General features: G+C 34.1%; 1 pseudogene; it reads left to right on the top strand.

The window, feature by feature from the left end:
• Positions 1-19,486, top strand: part of LOC122332230 — a 62,571-nt pseudogene that overhangs the window by 16,293 nt on the left and 26,792 nt on the right.

Raw genomic sequence — 19,486 nt, 5'->3', positions numbered from 1 at the left:
ACGATAGTCACTAGAAGTTAAGTGTCCCCAACCAAGCAAGCCAGAGGCGACAGCGGCAAGGAAACAAAACCCCATGCATACAGAATGGAGAAAAAAAAAAACCTTGGGAGAAACCAGACTCAGTTGGGGTCAGTTCTCCTCTGACCGACGCCCAGCACTTAACTTCCAGTTCAATTTTAAACGCAGCTGTGTCAGGTAGTGTAAATGACTTAAATATATGAATTAACTTATTTAAGGGCTTTTTAGTCTTTACTCTGTAATCTTTTATATTTTTCATGCAACTTTAAACTACATTTTTTTGTGTTTGTCTGCATTCATGTATATTATAGTGAATTTACATTAAAAGCCAGACAATTGAGGTGAAGTAAAGTCATTTAACAAAAATAAACAATGATTTTCTGAGAAAACCTGTAAATTGTAAATGGCAGCATTTAATTCTGCAAAACTTAAGAATGTTTTTGCAAATTATTTACACATGTAATCATTCTTTTTCATATGTAATGTCTAAAGGAACCAAAAGGAACCAAATTTTGACTTCCCATGACTAAGAATGCATTTTGTTGAGAGCAAGCTACAACCACAATAGAAATGTGTAGTTGTCACACATGTGGACTCTTTTGTTGTTGTTTTGTCTTGTGCCATGTGTTCAGTGTGACCTTGTGTTCAGCTGTGTCTTGTTAATTTAGTCAATTCCTGTGTGTATTTAAGTTCCAGTTTGATTCTGTTTAATTGTCGGTTCTCGTCTTTAATTCCTTGTTGAGTACTCTCTCTTGCAAACCATACCGTGACAGTAGTTAAAGAAATATTTAATCCCAAAATTAAAATGTCTGGTGAAATGTAGCATTACATTATGTGGATCGTGTTCACCAATTGAGATTCTCTGCAGTGAATGGGTGCAGAATAAGAGGTATTACACCTTAGGGATACATGAGCAACATAAAACTAAAACATTAATAACGTGTCTGTCTAATTTTCCTCAAACTCAGATGTATTGCAACAAAGCGAGAACTATATCTTGAAGCATTATCTTATAAACAGTACCCGTTGAAGTCATCCTTCCATCGCAGTTGATTTAGTTTAGTCTATTGTTCCAGAGTTAGTTAGGAAAGTTCTGATGATAGAATGACTCTGCTGCTTCAGGGGAATTAAAGATCTGTTCCACGTCGTTACAGCGCACTCGGAGGCACGCAGTGTACAGCATTCCAAATCGAACTCCTTGTTTGTAGAATAGGCTTTTGTTTTTTTAAAGCCGACCATTTTCTCGCCATCTCTGTGCTAAAGTCCTCGTTACATCTTGGTCTTGTGATCCTTGTAAGAGATGCCCTCTGCAGTTTAGCCCATCTCATGACCTTGTGTCACGGGTGTGATAGGCAGGCAAGCAAACAACGAATATAAATGAAAACAATAGAGTATTTAATCCACATTCGGGGATGAAAGTAAACGATATACATACAGGCAGGCAGGCAGATATACGGAACAAAATCACACGCAACTATGGGACGAGATCAGACCAACGGAACTGAAAACACAGGACTTAAGTACACAGGGTAATTAACAGGACACAGCTGAAGACGATAGACAATTAACGAACTAAAGGCAGGGCACACAGAGCACATGGCACACGACAAAAACATAAACAAAGAGTCCAGAGACGTGACACCTTGATGATGTATCGGTGAAATCTGGCAATCAGTGGCCGTGGAGGTTTACCAGCACAAGGTTTCGGTCAGAGACTGCGTTGTGCCACGATTGATCTCAGGTGGTTGTTTTGTTTGAGTTGGGTTAATCCACAACTTCTGTTAGTCCACTTAATTTTTTGAAACAAATCTATTGTTTTAAGGTGTTTAAAGATTTTTTTGTGATGTAATTTACAGAACATGACAATTCACCTTGACCTGAACCTGTTTTTTTGACAGTGTAGTTTCTAGACATACTTGTTGCATTGTGCTGTATGAAATCAGTGATATAAAAAAATCATTCCCCAATATCATTTTCAAGTAACATTTGTTTTACATCTTGACGTTCGCCATCGCATATCTTGACAGTTCATCAGACTCATTCATCTCTGGCTCTCACAGTCACCCTGTTTTCTCCTGTTTTTACAGTTTTACAGTCATTGTTCTCTTTTGCACATCTGTTTGAGCTGCCTAAGATCTGAGACCGTTTAAATGCTTCTGAGTCATGTTCAGCATGTGTGTGTGTATATATATATATATATATATATATATATATATATATATATATATATATATATATATAATTTCTTTTTAATATATAAAATATACCTGCACATTTTAGACGGGTTGTCAGTCAATGCACTGCTGTGCCAAAAAAGAGACAGTGTTTCAGAGAGATATTAAACGTTCTTTCAACTACACATTCAAAAATGCTGATTCATTCAAATAGAGGTGTAATGAAACATACTGTTTGAAATCATGTTTACTTTGAACGGTTTAAGCTGACCAGCTGACCATCGCTGCTACAACAGATTTCACTTTGACTTTCACAAATATACATGACTAGACCTGAAGGACAGACGCAGTTCATTTCATGTGATCAGTCAATCTCTCTCATTCACTGTCCGTTTATGCTGGATAAGTAGAAGTCTACTGAAGCTTTGTACAAATCAACATGGTACACATGTTTTCAATGCTAATATTCAGTAGCCTATACATGCTGTTTCAGTCACTCTTTACATTGGGAAATATGGTGTGAAAGTAAAAGAGAAAATAAAATAATTTAAATAAAACAAACACATGCACACACATGCCAGTACTGCCAATCATATTTGAAGAAACACATTATATTATGTTTTTATAGATTTTATAGCCTCAGTCTATTTTCTGTTTCATTAATTTGTTCTCCATTTAACCACACACTTTTAATTGTTTTTTCTGCTTGTGTTTTCTTCATGATAAGAAACCCAAATAAACAGTTCTAAGTCAGGAAATAGAGAGAGAGACCAGCGTGACTCTCTCATTACTTTCACAGTAAACCTGCCTCTGGATAAACCCACAGTCCCTGCTTCCTGTCTATATCCTTCCTGTTTAGTTTCCTTATTTTGCCCTTTATAGGCTAGGAGAAAATATATAGCCAGAGTCTTTATAGTTTCCTGCTGCTGAAAAGCTTCAGTCAGAATGAGTTTTCATAATCGTGTTTCTCATGCAAGAGATCAATGCCTTAATCTTTCCTAATTGAGCTGCAGTTCCTGCTGCGTTTGACCTGATGAAAGGCCCATCATGGTCAGTCTGGGGCTGGACGTCGTATCCACTCAGACTTGAAGCTGACAGCTGTTTGCACAACACAATTAGGGTGTCCAGCTGACAGACAGAAAGCGTCTTCATCCTGTGTTTGCATGACACACAAAGCATTTAGTTTTCTCTTTTTAACGGTCCCATGTTGTACACCTTTTTGGAGTTTTATTTGTAGGTGTTCATGTCCTTGAGAATATATATTTGTGGTATAAGTAATAAAAACCACCTCAATATGTTTTTACAGCGCCCTTTTTCAAGAGCTCTGTCATAGATTTTGGCCTGTCTAATGGACAGAAAAAATGGCAGACTATGATTTTTGCCTTTTTTTGCATCTCACGACTATGTTGTTTATGAAGTAATGTGTAATCATGTGTTATTGTATATGCATTGTTGCAACGTTAGCTGGAAAAATAATGTAGCTGTAAAATTTGTTGCCTGATGAAAATTAAATGTATACATCTTCATCATGACTACATAGACACAGTGAGTTTGTCCTTACTATACACTTGAGGGCTCGGTTTATTGCCATTTCTAGCCACTGGAGGACCGTAGGCAGGCTAGGGGAACTCCTATTAAATTTAAAAAACATCCTAAAGTGACATTTTCATGCCATGGGACTTTAAGTCTAGCTTCTCAATTTTATAACAAAATCTGATTTTGAAAAATAGTTAATAGTTAATGTGAGACGTGACATGAGTATTTAAGTGCTGATGACTCTAGTGCCCTTGAGGAGCTCTGACAGGTTGAGATGTGATCAAAGTGAGTCAGTCACTTCTTCACGCAGTTACATTTTTCTGCACCTGCTTTACCTTCCTGAGTGAAGTCAAAGCCATTGTGTATTTGTAGCAATAGCCAAAAATACATTGCATGGCTCAAAATGATTGATTTTTATTTTTAGTCAAAAATCATTAGGATATTAAGTAAAGATCATGTTCCATAAAGATATTTTGTAAATTTTCTATCGTAAATATATTAAAACCAAGTTTTTGATTAGTAATATGCGTTGCTAAGAACTTGTTTTAGACAGACCACTCTCAGAAATAAAGGTACACAGTCTGGGGGTACACAAATAATAAATAAATAAAGGTACACAGTCTCCTTTTAGGTACTAATATGTACACAAGGAATTAATATATACCTTTAAGGTATATATGGATCATTTAGTACTAAAGTATACCTTTACACTTTTATCTCATTACAGCTGACAAACCATAAATAAATGGAAAGCTTATTTATTCAGTTTTCAGATGATGCAAATATTTCAATTTTGAAAAAAACAGTTCCATTATGACTGGTTTTGTGGTCCAGGGTGACATTTTGTTATAAATTATAATACACACACACACACACACACACATTTTTGAGCTCTGTGTGGTTTTATCAAGTTTAACTCTTCTTCTGTTTTTTTTTCCTTTTTTCCTTTTTTTTGAAAAACAAAACGCATGTCGATACAAACACACACACACACACACACACACACACACACACACACACACACACACACACACACACACACACACACACACACACATATATATATATATATATATGTATATATATATATATATATAGTATAATACTATATATAGTATATGCTATAAATTAATAGATAATGTAATTTACAAATTATTCTTTACATGTACATATTAATTTTTACTGTCATTTATCATATAATTTTTAAATGAGATTATTACTGATTATTAGATTATTATTATAATGCTCTGTAAATCAATATTTAAGTATATAATTCATATAATTATTTCTTATCATTTTTGTTGTAACTATAACACACACATACTTCATATTTGTTTATAATTATTTATTGTAAATGCAATTGAATTGAAGTATTTACTAGCCAGTCAGAATTGGACAGTGATAACTGCGTTAACTCACAGTTAACTATTGATTCATGTACACCGCATACAGAAATAGTAGTAGTTTGGATGTGCAGAAATTTGGACATTCTTTTGGAGTTCTCAGATCCCTGCAGGCTCCAGCACAACATTCCCATGTCTGGGGTCAAAGCTTATTTCAGGCCCAAACAGGTAACGCTCAGATGGAGAGTGCAGGTTAAAGACCAGCCTGCAGGGTTTGCCAAACATATTTCTTCTCTTGTTAACACCAGGAGCTTTGTAAACCAGACAAGGATGAGAGCAAACAATAACAATTCTTTTGTGTGCACGTCAATGTGTTTCTGAGATTGTGACCATTAGAGACCCCTAAAAAGAACTAGAGGTTTGCGTAGCGTCTGGTTGAGCTTGTCTTTTCAAATAGCCCTAAAAATAAATCGGCTCAGCTTTGCTGTCTTTTGTTGTAATTTAGTTCCCAAACATGCTGAGATATGTATGGCTGGAGTCTTCTGAGAAAAGAATGATGGGAAATTCACTCAAACTTGATGATTTGACCACACATTTAACTCACACATGAATGCACACAGCCAGATCCCGCGGGTTGACAGGGGGCCAGGAGGTTGTCTAATTAAGTTTAAAAAATGTCAAAGCATCATTAACAGAACTAAACACAGATTCTGAGTGTCATAATCAAAGACCCATAGAGCATTTTCATGAGATTTGATAGCATTTTATACCCTATAAAGGGTTGCTGTACCCCTGAAATGTTTGTTGAAATTGAATGGTTTTAGATTAGGATTTAGCCATATAGGCTAATTTTCATCTTCAGTCCCTGGCAGGTTGATGGTAAGTCAAAAAAAAAAAAAATAATACTATAACACTACAAACATAGTAACAAAGACAAAAGAAAAACATTACTTGAAGGCATGTGTCACATAACAGTGTTTCATAGAAACTCAAGGAGAAGGAGTTAAGATATATTCACACAAAAGATATGCAAACACACGTATTTCAGTTTGGGGGGAAGGAAATGGTTTTCAGTTTGAAACTGTTTTAATATATAGTTTATTCCTTTGCTGCAAATCTTCAGCATTATTACTCCACTCTTCAGTGTCACAAATGTGTAATTTATAATATACAGTGCGTACAATATTATGTATTATATGTTTATGTTGTGCTTTTCAGCAAAACTTCACGTCAGCTCTCGAGTTACTCTTGAGCTACAGTGCTGATTCTCTGTCTTGTCAACACACGCCTTAGGAAGAAAAACTGTGTAAAAAAAAAAGCACAGCTGTTCTGAAAGACATATATGTGAGGAATGGTTTTTGTCTAGCTGAACTATGTTGTGAGAGATTCTTTGAAAAGGTTTTGATTTTGCGATTAATTTTTTGAATAATAACTCTGATGGTATTTGTATAATCTGTCGGGCTTTGTATGTACAGACATTGGAGATGCTCTGCCAAGTTTCTTTTGTCAAGGGCATGATGATAAATACTTAAAGATTCCAGTACAATATCTAATTCCAATATTGTCTGAGATGTTTCTCTGAAAATACCTTGGGACAAAGATAAATAGACACAACTGAGATGCTTGTTTACATGCAGTAAGAGTTTAGAGCTGTGAAATTAATGTGGAGCTCTAATAATTCTGGAAGGATTTTATGAGATCTCTGACTTCTGTTGGCAGACATGGCAATTATGAGCACATTTTGAGAAACTGCTGAGGAAGAAGATGAGATCACTGTTTTTTAAACAGAGACATAAACAAAAGAGCAAAATTATTATTTTGCTGTGTATCCATTCATTCAGTCTTTTTTTCTGTATTTTTTATTTTTCTATATACTTTGTATATTATTCATTTATATTTTTTCTGTTTTTATTGTTGATTATTTTTATCTTTATTTCATTACTTTTTGTAACTTATGTATTTACTTTTCATTTATTGTTTTACTTATTATTATTTGTTATTTATTTACTATTTTATATGTGTTATATTTTATGAATTATTTATATAATATTTTTTATATTTTATTTATTTTTATTTGTTTACTTTTATATATTTTTTTATATTTCCTTTTTTCTAAATTTCTTTGGGAACATTTAATTTCACCCCCTGAATTGTTGAAAAAAAAAAGTTTTATTTAAAGTAGATGATTGTTGGTTTTACATACACGGGGCTGCACCTGATGTGTGGGTGTGATGTGGTCACATTAAGAACAGAAATATCTTTTATACAAGTTTAGCTTTTGTACTGCTGACTGTACACACAGCACATGTGGCCATGTCTGTGCAATTAAACTGAATGTTGAGTTAGTCAGGTAGTCATAAAGCAAAAATAAACAGTATAAATTATGTGTAGTCTGCAAAGTGATATTTCCACACTTGTGTAGTGTTTGTTTCTGGCCCTGTGACATCAGCCTGTGTGCATGTACCACAAATTACCTTACACTGTCAGCTATAGATACATTTACACACCTGCATGCATGCTTTGAGCATAAACACAAATGATTAACTTAAGTTTATTTGCTGGTGCTGGAGGATCTGTTATTAGTTTAGAATGGAAAGTTATGCTTTGATATTCGAATGTCATAAATATGTTGTTGTTATCAGTAGGAACATAATCAAAAGCAATGCATGCATAGGAGTGTGCGACTGGTCATGTTTGGAGGAAGAGCACAGCTGAATATCATCCCATAATTCATGTCACAAAGTGTTAGAAATTCTTTGCATGGTTTTAAATTGTGCTCTCGAACTGACCAGATCAGTTACTTGAAGCGTTTATGCAATTTTTAATTTCTTTGTTTAAAACAATCCATTTTAAGATGATGCACTGGTGAATATGAACAGATGTGGTCGGTTATGAAGTGGCAGTTGTTGCAGATTATGTGTGGCTGCAGAATTTCATATGTCTGCAGGTGTGTTTTAAGTACACTATGTAGGCAGGGAGGGGCAGTGTGTATCTCCAGTGCACAGTAGCTAGCACAATATTCAGTCATAACTACAGTATCAATCGTTATCAGGCACATTTTCATCTCCTTAGCTTTTTGTTTGTTCATCAGTTTACCAGCATAAGAAATAAATCAGGATGGTTTCAGACTTGCTATTGCTCATTTTCTGGGTTAGTGTTTTGAGCAAACTCCTAACCTGAAAAGTATTGCTCTTAAACCGATAATTTTTCAGCACTATTTGTGCTAATGAATAGACAAAAATGTATTTATTTATTAATTATTATTATTATGATTATTATAATTTATTTTAGTATTTTTGCAAGTGATTAGACTATTGTTTGCTATGCTTTATGTAAAGAGAAAAGGAAAATATATTTTTTTGCTTTAATACATTTTATACAATAATGAAATATGTTATATGAAATGAAATATAATAATTAAATAATTATATAATAATAATTTAACAGTATTGTATGATATATTTGGAATAAATACATGAAAAAGGTAAGTAAAAAAAATGATATATATATATTATATTAAATTATATATATATATATATATATATATATATATATATATATATATATATATATATATATATATATATATACACACACACACAAAATTAAGAAAAAAAGGGATACAGAATGAAGGGTAAATGCATCAAGGACATTTTCTTCAGAGGTTTCTATTAAATTATTGTTCATTTGTGTATGAAAATGTTATGCTATTTCAGATAATATTATTTTGAGCGAGACACTTTCTTGCCATTGCCTTGTCTGATTTATGTGATGGATGGCTGTATCTCTGCGCTCTAGCCGACCCTAGTGATGTCATCTGGATGGTTTTCTTTGGCTCTGTCTGACCTGTCTGATTCAACAGCTGTGCCAACCTATGGTACAGACCCCAGTCTACAAAGAAACACACTGACTTCACGAGAGGAAGTCACACATTGCACTGCTGGAATGCAAACATACACAAATCTCTCAAAGTCGCACAGTTTGACACATTAACTGTCCAAATGCTTGATGGTGGTTAAAAATACATGTGCTAGATTGTTTTTCCTGTGGCTTTTCTTTCTTTAGTATAAGTTTAAGTATGTTTGAAAACATGGATAGAGGAGAAATAATGTTGTTTCTGCATAGATGTGGTGGTTCTGATTGGTGTTTGTGTGAGTTGTATTCACAGTGATCTGAACATATGGTAAAGAAACTGACCAGAAGTTAAACAGATTTACTCAAAGTAGAACACATTTGTGTGTGTGTGTGTTAAGTGTGCATATCTGCACATCTGTGTGTGTTTGAGAATAATAGATTTATAATGTACAGAACCAGATGTACAGAACAGAGATTGCAAACGATTAAAGCTTAAAAAATTCAAACTGTCATTGCTTACCTGCTTTCATGTTGTTTCAAATTGATATGATTTTCTAAAATCAAACAATGTTAGGAAAAAATCTGGTAAAGAAATACAATATGAAAATGTACTCCAAAATAGATCTTCTGCAGTGAATGGGTCCCGTCAGAATGAGAGTCCAAACTGCTGATAAAAACACAATAATCCACACCACTCACCAAGTCCATCAGTTAACATGTTGTGAAGTGAAAAGCTGCAAGTTTGTAGGAAACAAATCCCCCATTAAGATGTAAGAAGTGAGACTTCCAGCTAAAATATGAATCCACTATTGATAATATTGCTTTCTTGTCTTGTCTGCATCAGGAGAGAAATACACACAGAAAAAGCACCCTTTACAAGCGGTCCTAAACAAATATGTTGGTAAAATTTTGATGTAAAAGGACAACCGGGATTTGTATTTTTTCAATGTAGGATGTGTTGTTATGGATTATGGGTACATATTTTATATCAGAAGTGATGGTTTAAAGTTATTATTTTCTTACAAACTTTGATGTTCACAATATGTTAATTGATGAACTCCAATGTTTTTTATTAGCTGTTTTTATAAGACTCTCATTCTGACAGCACACATTCACTGCAGAAGATCTATGGTTAAGCAAATGGTGCAACGCTACATTTCTACAAATCTGATCCTATGAAGAAACAAACTCATCTACATCTTGTGTGGTCTGAAGGTACATTCTCTTGTACATTTTTGGTGAACTATTTCTTAAAATTTTTGTTTGACTTCAATATAAATTTAAGCTGTTTTTTTTTTGTAAGAAACACTGCGGCAGAGAGAAACTAGGATGGGTGGTGTGTTCTTGTGAGTTTGAATAGATGAAAATCAGTTACAAGGTCGGCTGGCTCTTTGTTTGTGGTTGTTCTGTTGAGATGTCAGAGCTTTATGAACTATTGTTCTTTTTGACAGAATGTCTCTGTTGGTAAAACAAGTCCGTTGTTACACAGTGGAAACATGTCTGAACATCATCCAACTGACGACATCAAATTCCAGTCAAGTTTTCTATTATAATCTCCAGAAAACTCTCATTGTGCTAAACAAAAAAAACCAAACACATTTATATATTTGCATTTAAAAGCAGAAAAAAAGACATTTCAATGAAAAATGTAAAACCTTGTTATTAACAGGGTAACTAAAAATGGCATGTCAAGAGAGTATTTCCTGCCAATAATTTAGTTTTTCCATAAGCATTTTCGACCTCTCTCTTTCTTTCAGTTAGAGTTGGTTTTTGCTGCTTTATCTTCAGTAAGTACATAATTTATTAAAGGTGTTCAAATAAAGGTTCAAAAGATCCAGTCTTGGACAGTCTAAATCCTTAACAGTTAAAATCATTACACATGAGTCTTCATTTGAGGCCAAATGTATATGAAAGTTAAAAGGTAGGATTGAATGTTTTGACTGTAATACAGCATAAAAATACCTAAATATGTTTAGATATTAAGTTATATATTAAGTATAGATGCTAGGTTTCACATACTTGCTTATCTAAAAAACAACACTACTGTCAATTATTTTGTTTTGAAATGTTTGTTCTGTGTTGGAATGTCTGTTTTTGTTTTGGTCTGTGTGACTCCACCATTAGACAGGTAACCCAACAGAATTTTAACACCTCTGGTTGCCAGTCTCTTGTGATTGGAATATTTTTGGGTTGAAATGAGTAGCAGTGAGATGTTGATACTGTATATAAACACTGTCGGTCAAATAATTATAAGGTGATGGTAGGGAAATGAATACAGTGTTTTTTTACTAATTGTCTTGAATGTAAATATTGACATTAGAAGAGTGAGAAAAAAATGTTCTTCATGTGACCTCTAGTTTTTTTTTTGGACAGTGGGGGTTTGATTAGTGTGTGTTACACTGAGTCTTCCTAATACATGCCAGACTTCATGATGTGACCCTGCACACTGCTGGTAACACCCTCCTCTAAAAGCTGTGTCTTAGTCTCTGTGCAGGTGCATGGTCTAAAGCAGCACCCCTGAGGGAAGAAAACACTGCCATTCCCAAAAGGTGTCTGTTTCAGTCCTTGACCAACAGGTTGGCCTCGGGTCATGAAATTGGTCTTGACCTCTTAGTGAAGGAATGTGATTCAACTCCATTTCCTTGTTGATGTTACAGTCTGGATGTAGACATTTGTATGTGAGTCTGGCATTATGAATTACTGACCTGTCACAAATTTTATTCACATTATGTTAAATATAATAGGACTACTGGGCGTATATTTTGAAAATGAGCTTTCATGCTGTGTGTAACAAAGCTCAGCATGCATTGTAATCTTTCAAAACCAAAATATGAACATTTCATTACCCATAATAGGGCACTTTAACATGTTAACAGTGTTGTCAAATTTTATTGAATAAACAAATTCCATATCATATTGTTTGTTGTCACCCTTCAACATATGTCCTTCTTCAATACCCAATTTTTTTAGTGATGGTTAAACATCGGTAACACTTTAAAATAACAGGTTTACCAATAATAACATGCATTAATACTTATTACAATAGCATTGTATTTCTACCTATTGCATTTCTTCTAGTACATATTTAGCAGATTTAGCTTGATGTGTCTTCTTTAAAGATTTATATCCCTTTATAGTTTTTAAATGACAGCCACTAGACATAAGATGTGTGTATTGTTGTAATCTCCTCTGTCAGCATTCTCTGGTTCATTTTGTTTAGTTCCTCCTCCATCTTACATCGCTCAGCTCTTAGGGGGCCAATTTGTTGTGGTGTGGATTTTACTGAAATAATGTTTTGGGAAACTGACAAACAGATTTTCCGTAAACATCTCCATGTGTTTGAGTGTAAGAGCTGAATATATGGGATGTAATAGGGAGGTTAGTTAAACATCTGCACTGAAAGCTGAATTAATGGCGAAAGCTCTCACTGTGGTCTGTTGAAGGACACAATTTTCCATCTATTTAGTTTTTTTTCTGATTAATATAAAGAGTGGTTTGAGGCCAATCAAATGCCAAAAACATCCCTCTTCATCTTATTGAGATGATTTTTGTCCATTGGAAAAAAAGAAACGATTTTGGTTGACATGGGAAGAAAACACTTACTGCTATTTTTTTTTAAAGAGGACTCTGTTTAAAGAGGACTCTGACCAACAAAAAAAAAGAAAGAAAATTGCTGTTAATTTACATGGATGGCCTGAGGTTAAGTAAATTAACAGTGAATATTATTAATATTATAACTAACCCTTCAAGGAGAATGTTCGCAGTTCAGACTAGTCAGAATAGTTTGAAGCTCTTGGAGGCTCAAAGGAGCATGGCCCATCCTGCAATGTAGAGATAGACATCTTATCCTCCTCTGGAGCCCCAATAGAGTCAGACCTCTCAGAAGCTCCACTGGGCAACACTGGGAGGGGTCGGAAGTCTGTGGCGACTGGCCTGGCGGAGCATTCTTGACCGTAATTCTTAGGTCTCCCTTGCACAGCCACAGATTTTTTATGACTTGATGACCATGCAGCTTGCTCAGGAGAAGTACCGCGGCACACAGTGTGCAAGCCCATGGCAACCACCACTGAATTGCAGAGTCAGCTATCACAACACTAAAAACACGCTAAAAAATGACAAAAAAAATCTCCTCCAGGTTCACGTTTCTTCTGTCATCAGTCTTCTTGTTGCTCTAGAAGCAATTGCCTCTGAAGCAGATATCTGAATGGTTACATGCCGCCATCTTATATACACGTATGTACAGGGAGTGGCTTGGCATGCAAATTGCACTCGCCAATTCTCATTCACTTTCTCTATTAAGCTCAGAGGTGATTGGGTTCCTATGCAGGACCACGTAACCTCAGTCAATGGTGCAATGCCATAGAGAGCGTTTGAATATAATTGGGGTAACAATTTACTTCAAAGACCAATTTTCATTATTAACTAACTGTCTGTTAACATGCATATTACTAGAGTACTGTTTTATTAACACTTACACAACAGATGTTAATGAAAACTTTTAAGTGAAAATGTGTTCCCTAAAGTTTTTGCATATTTTAAAAAGCATAATGTTTTACTATATATCTGCGGGTTATTTACATGTGTGTACTTGTACTTTCTTGTAACCAGAATGCACCAAACATTATAAGCAACCACATGCTCATAGCGTAAAGGATATGAAACTGACAAACGGCCAATGTGATGGCTTTCTGTTGATCACTTTCCTAAGAAAGGGTCCAGATTTCAGTAGCTTCAATTAAATAATCAAAAAAAATATTACTGTCAAATCCTGTTAAAGTGAAGAACAGCTAAACATGTCTTTCATTAAACATATGATTTACTCATTGGCAGCAGACTATTATGGGCAAAATCAAATTTTTAAGATAAAAAGATGGAAAAAGTATATTATGTTTTATTATGGCAATGAATTTCCAGCAATAAGCACTTGTTGAGATCTCATTTAATCTATGCAACAAGCTTGTGAGCCTTGGTCCAGCCTGTATATATATACATATATATATATGTGTGTGTGTGTGTGCGTGTTTATGTGTCTCCAAATTGTAAACATTTGGAATCAATTGCCCAAATCTGTAAACAATCTGCATCTGTAGTTCTGACAGTAATGTGTTTGTTCTCTTGCTGTCAGATGTAAACGAGTGTGAAGAGACCAATGGAGGATGTGAAGCTCTTTGCTGTAACACCATTGGCAGTTTCTACTGCAAGTGTCCCGCAGGTCAAGAGCTCAAAGAAGATGGCAGGACCTGTCAGGGTGAGTTCCATCCTCCCTCTCTCTGTTTCTCTAAAACTAATGCTTTTCAGCAGATTGATATATAATAGAATTTTGTGTGGCGTACTACTTGTGCACAGTGCTCATTTCTTAATGTAAAGCACAAAATGTGTTTTAATGTCATTATTGATTTAGATTGTATGATTTCTTAATAACAATTGTCTTTAAATGCTAAATATTTATAGTGTACCTGAAGTATACTTGTAATAGTTATACACAATCAAATATACTTAAGTGTTATCTTTAGCACTACTATTTCAGCACTACTTCCACACATTAAAAGTGAATTAAGTACAAAATTACTTTAGCACATCTTAAATATACCAGGTTATATCAAAAGTACAAGGGTATTTTTTATTAAATTATTAGTTCAAATTAGTGAGTGTTTTACTTACCTTCCCAGTATCCTAAGCGAATGTGCCACCCCTAAAATATTGTCATATTTAGTATATTAGGCAAAGTCTAATCACTGGTTAACTCACGTGACTCTAAAAATCCTGAAATAAACTGAAGAATGCTGGAATTGGGTCAAATGTCTGTTTGTATAAAACTTCTCTCATAGCGTGTATATAATGTGTTTGGCCACAACACAGTTTCTCTCTCTGGTTCTTTATGTCTGTCTGAAAGATGCCATTGTAAGATTTATTAATCTTTCTGATGTTCCAGATATTTGTATTCATCCTACACATGGTTTAGATCTTGTAACTCTTTCATATTAAACCAAATGCTGCTTCACATATTTTATATGCATTTAAATGCCAAAATATAAAAGCTTCAGCGTTTTGTTTCAAACTCTGCCTGCTTCATGAACAGGTATGTCATTTAGATTTTATTTACATAAAGGTTTACATGCATGTTATCAGAAAAATATTGGACCAGAGAATGCAACAATTATCCAATCTGAATAATGTAGTTTAGAAAGCCAAACTATTGCATTTTTTTAAGTGCTGTGAAATATCTGAGATGCAGACATGAAAGGAGGAGAGAGAGTGTCAGCTGAAGGGTTTTAACAGGCAGGGAGGGAATAAAACCTGCTGTTTCAGCCCGTCCCTCTCAGACTGCTTGAACTTGCGTGAGACATTTGCTGCTTTTTCAATCATAGACACATAGGAATTTATGATTCAGTATCTGGTAAATCATGACAGGCTGGTTCATGTTTTGTCTCGTCTGTATGGGGATTAATTTTCATTCAGCTGATCTTGCCCATTATTCTGGATACTGGAATCATTTGAGACACTGCCATAGACCAATCTGTTTCCATGGATACAACCGATTCACTATGGGATACCAGTTACCAGGTGAGGACATTTATTGGTCCTTAAGTTTACCCAGCTGAGATGTTCTGCCATAGTGTCTAGTAACAGATTCTGTATTGTTAAGAAATATAATGAAATAGTTGGTCCTATGTATTAACTTGTACATTTATTGTATGTAATAGAATAAAATTTTATATATCTTTTAGTTTTTGTAGTTCAAATCTATTAAATATCACTTGAGACTTACTGATATAAAAGTGATAATTAAACTTTACTTAAAGTACTACTTGTGCACAATTCTCAATTTTTAATATTAAGCCTAAATGTGCTTTAATGTTACTATTGACAAGGACTGGTCTTTAATATAAATAATATATTACATTAAATAAATAATATAATTCTTTAAATTAAGTATACTTGCAATAGTTTCACTTTAGCACAATCAGTATATTTTTAGTTGGATTTCAGCACTACTTTTGCACAATTAAAGTGCATTTAATCAGAAATGATTTGTTTCAGTTTAGCAGGCTTTAAGTATAACAGTTTTGTAAAAAAGTTCATGCTAAAGTTCAGTTGTACACGGCATGCATTTAAGTTCAAAAGTAACTAAATGACAGTAGTTATTTACTTAGTAATGCATTATACCCAACTATGTATTTTTATCTTTGTTCTTAGGAAATTAAAATACATACAAGTTCTTCTTGCCAACAATATTTTGATTTCTCAATTAGTAAAATGGTTAGCAAGCATCAGTAATCATTTTCATGTTTGAAATGTTCCAGTTGAAAAGTCCCAGTGTAACAGTATAAGGTTGTCTGTCATCAGGAACTTCTTCCACTGACACAGCGCTAGTTGCCTCTAGCTATTCAGTCTATAAACACTGATTCCAGAGCATCCAATAGAAGCCAAACCAAATGCTTTTACCAATGTGGGGAAACATTTCTTGGTGATTTAATTGAAACCTAAACCAAACAGCAGTGTAGATGGAAAGTTAGCTCTGGTCTGCCAGCTTTCCTGGCTGGAGACACTTTTTTGGCACAGGCATGAATCAGTGGCTCAGAATCAGCATGCATAGTTGAAGTATTATTCCAGCGTGGATGAACCAGAACTAACCTTTGAAAAGTCAAGCCAGACACTGAAGTTCAGAGGACTGCAGCAATTGTGCGTTGTGTTTTGGCGACTGCTGTTGCTTGTGCTTTCCAGAATTTGGGGTGATTTGCTGAAAGATGCCACATCAGTGGGTATTTAAATATCAAAAGAGACTGTTCAGAAAGTCAGTTCAGTTCCAGGTTTGTTTGATGTACTTAGCATTGGAAAGAAAATCACAAATTGTTTAGAAGACGACAAGTCAATGGAAAGTTTTACATATCTCTTCAAATATTCTGTAAAGATCTCTATTTTGTCTCAAACTATGCTCAGATGTGCTCTATATATAAGGTGCAGGTGTGTCAATTATTTTAAAAAATTGTTTTAAAAATCAAATTTTCCCTCTTAGTACTGCCATTCAGAAGCTACAAAAGATACTTTTTTTTCCCAAAAGAATATAGTATTAACCTAATCTTCAAATTTAGAAAGTTCAGCTCTTAATGCTTTGTTTTCTTTTGGAGCATCAGTGTTTGAACCCTTGTGTATAAGTTGCGTATGAGTCCCTCATTTGCTGTCATTGTAAAAAGACAGATCTTAAAATCATGCCTGATTGGGACCTGGAGGATTTTTTCTGAACAACCGCATGCAGTTTAACTAAATAGTGAACTTTTGGACAGCCAAAAAACAAATAAGTAGATAAGTGTAAGTAGTAAATCTTTATAAAATATCTTATTCAGGACAGTTATAAATAATTTTGTATGATTCCTCTTATTTTTGGTATAATAATTAACATTTTGCTGATTCTGCAAGGCATATAGAACTTTTTTATTAGTGCTGACAAATGATTAATCATGATTAATTGCATTAAAAGAAAAAGTTTTTGTTTGCATTATATACACTATATTGCCAAGCATATTCGCTCACCCTTCCAAATAATTGGAATCGGGTGTTCCAATCACTTCCATGGCCAGAGGTGTATAAAGTCAATTATAAGAAAGTGGAAGCTTTTGGGAATGAGAGCAACTCAGCTACAAAGTGGTAGGCCACGTAACCTGACGGATTGGGGTCAGCGGATTTTGAGCCGCATAGTGTGAAGAGGTCATATACTTTCTGCAGAGTCAATCGCTACAGACCTCCAAACTTCATGTGGCCTTTAAATAAGCTCAAAAACAGTGCGCAGAGAGATTCATGGATTCCATGGCTGAGCAGCTGCATCCAAGCCAAACATCACCAACTGTAATGCAAAGCGTCGAATGCAGTGGTGTAAAGCACACTGCCACTGGACTCTAGAGCAGAAGAGTTGTAGCTGCAAAGAGTGGACCGACATCATATTAAACCCATTTGGATTAGGAATGGTATGTCACTTAAGTTCATATGCAAGTCAAGGCAATATAGTGTGTGTGTGTGTGTGTACTGTGTTTATTTATTATGTATATATAAATACACACACATGCATGTATTTAAGAAAAAAAAAAGTATATTAAATAAATTTATATAGCATAAATAATATAAAAATAAATATATACATGTAAATATTTTCTAAATATATACTTTGTGTATTTATATACCAATATGATTCCTGTGTTCTTTGCATGCTGATATTTTTCAGTATAATGAAATATATATAAAAATAAAAGTAAATTGTTTTCTTCTCATTAAAATGTTTATTTTTAATGCATGCATACTCCCATTAAGCACTTACAAATTATTTAAATTTAATTTGTATTTCATATTTTCTTGCTGTTAGAGCCAGCACAGTTGGTCCAAAAATGTGTACAATTTTCAATGCAAATAAATCAGTGACCTATTTAAATGTTTGCAACAAAGTTTAAACAAACATTATCATGCTTTGCAGGAGGTTATACATTATCATGCTTTGTGATTATTGAGGCCTCCTAACATCTCAGTCAGCACTTAAGATTCCACATAGGTAAACAACCGGCTGGTTCCCATTACCAGATGACTTTATGTACTGTTTAGTGCCAGCTATCCTATAGTGCCATGAATACTCGCATAGATTCAAAATTGAGTTCAGCTAATGAAGTATATAACAAGATTGTTACCAGATATAAATAACTTCTTTAGTCAAACTTCAACTAAAGATTTTTTTGTGCAACCCTTATTTGATCAAAATTGCACATGAATATTTGTGAAGGAAAACTATTTCATTTGGCTCCTATTAGATAATAACTGCTATTAATGGAAAACCAGCCAATGAAAATATCTCATACGGTGATGTTACGAGGTGACAGAAACACAAAGCTGGTCATTAGTATATTAGAGGTCAAAGGTCGCTCGAACACAAAGCTCATTTGTTGATTTTGGAGTTGGTGTTGCATGTGTTGGCGAAGTCTTGCAGGTTTTATTTGGAAAGAAAGCAGTGTACATGCTAAAGAGACCTGCTGTGAGATCGTATGGATGTAGACAGTTTTGACTGAGTGATTTTTAGGATTTTTTCCTCTTAGCAGGAGAGGATACCCTCAGGTGTCTGCCAGTCTGCTTGAGATCTTTATAGTCAAAAATAGAAACGTAGTTAAATTGCTGAAAAGCTTCTTTCAAACTAATTTCTCAAGATAAAAGCTACTCACATTTGAAAGTATATTGAAGTAAGTGTTGCTTGTGAAGTTGAGAAATTACACATATTAATTTATTTGCTTATTTAGCTAAAGGGGACCTACTATGCAAATTTCACTTTTACACAGAATTACATGTCAGGAGTGTGTATACACAACCATCATGCTGTGGTAAAAAAATTATTCAATCTGTTACTTTTTTGTAAATATTTGTGAAGTTTACTCGAAATTTCTAAATGTGAAAATACAAGTATTAAATCCTATACGATTTTTAAATAATTACAAAGAAATGGCAAATAATACATGGAATTAATCTTTTTAAAATTATTTTTTAGAACATTAAAATGAAATAAAAACTATCTGTTGATTGGAAAGCAAG

Source organism: Puntigrus tetrazona, unplaced genomic scaffold, assembly GCF_018831695.1.
Source record: "Puntigrus tetrazona isolate hp1 unplaced genomic scaffold, ASM1883169v1 S000000007, whole genome shotgun sequence".
In the NCBI taxonomy this organism is placed as follows: domain Eukaryota; kingdom Metazoa; phylum Chordata; class Actinopteri; order Cypriniformes; family Cyprinidae; genus Puntigrus; species Puntigrus tetrazona.
The sequence above is the reverse complement of the archived record's forward strand: the minus strand, read 5'-3'. Positions and strand labels throughout refer to the sequence as shown.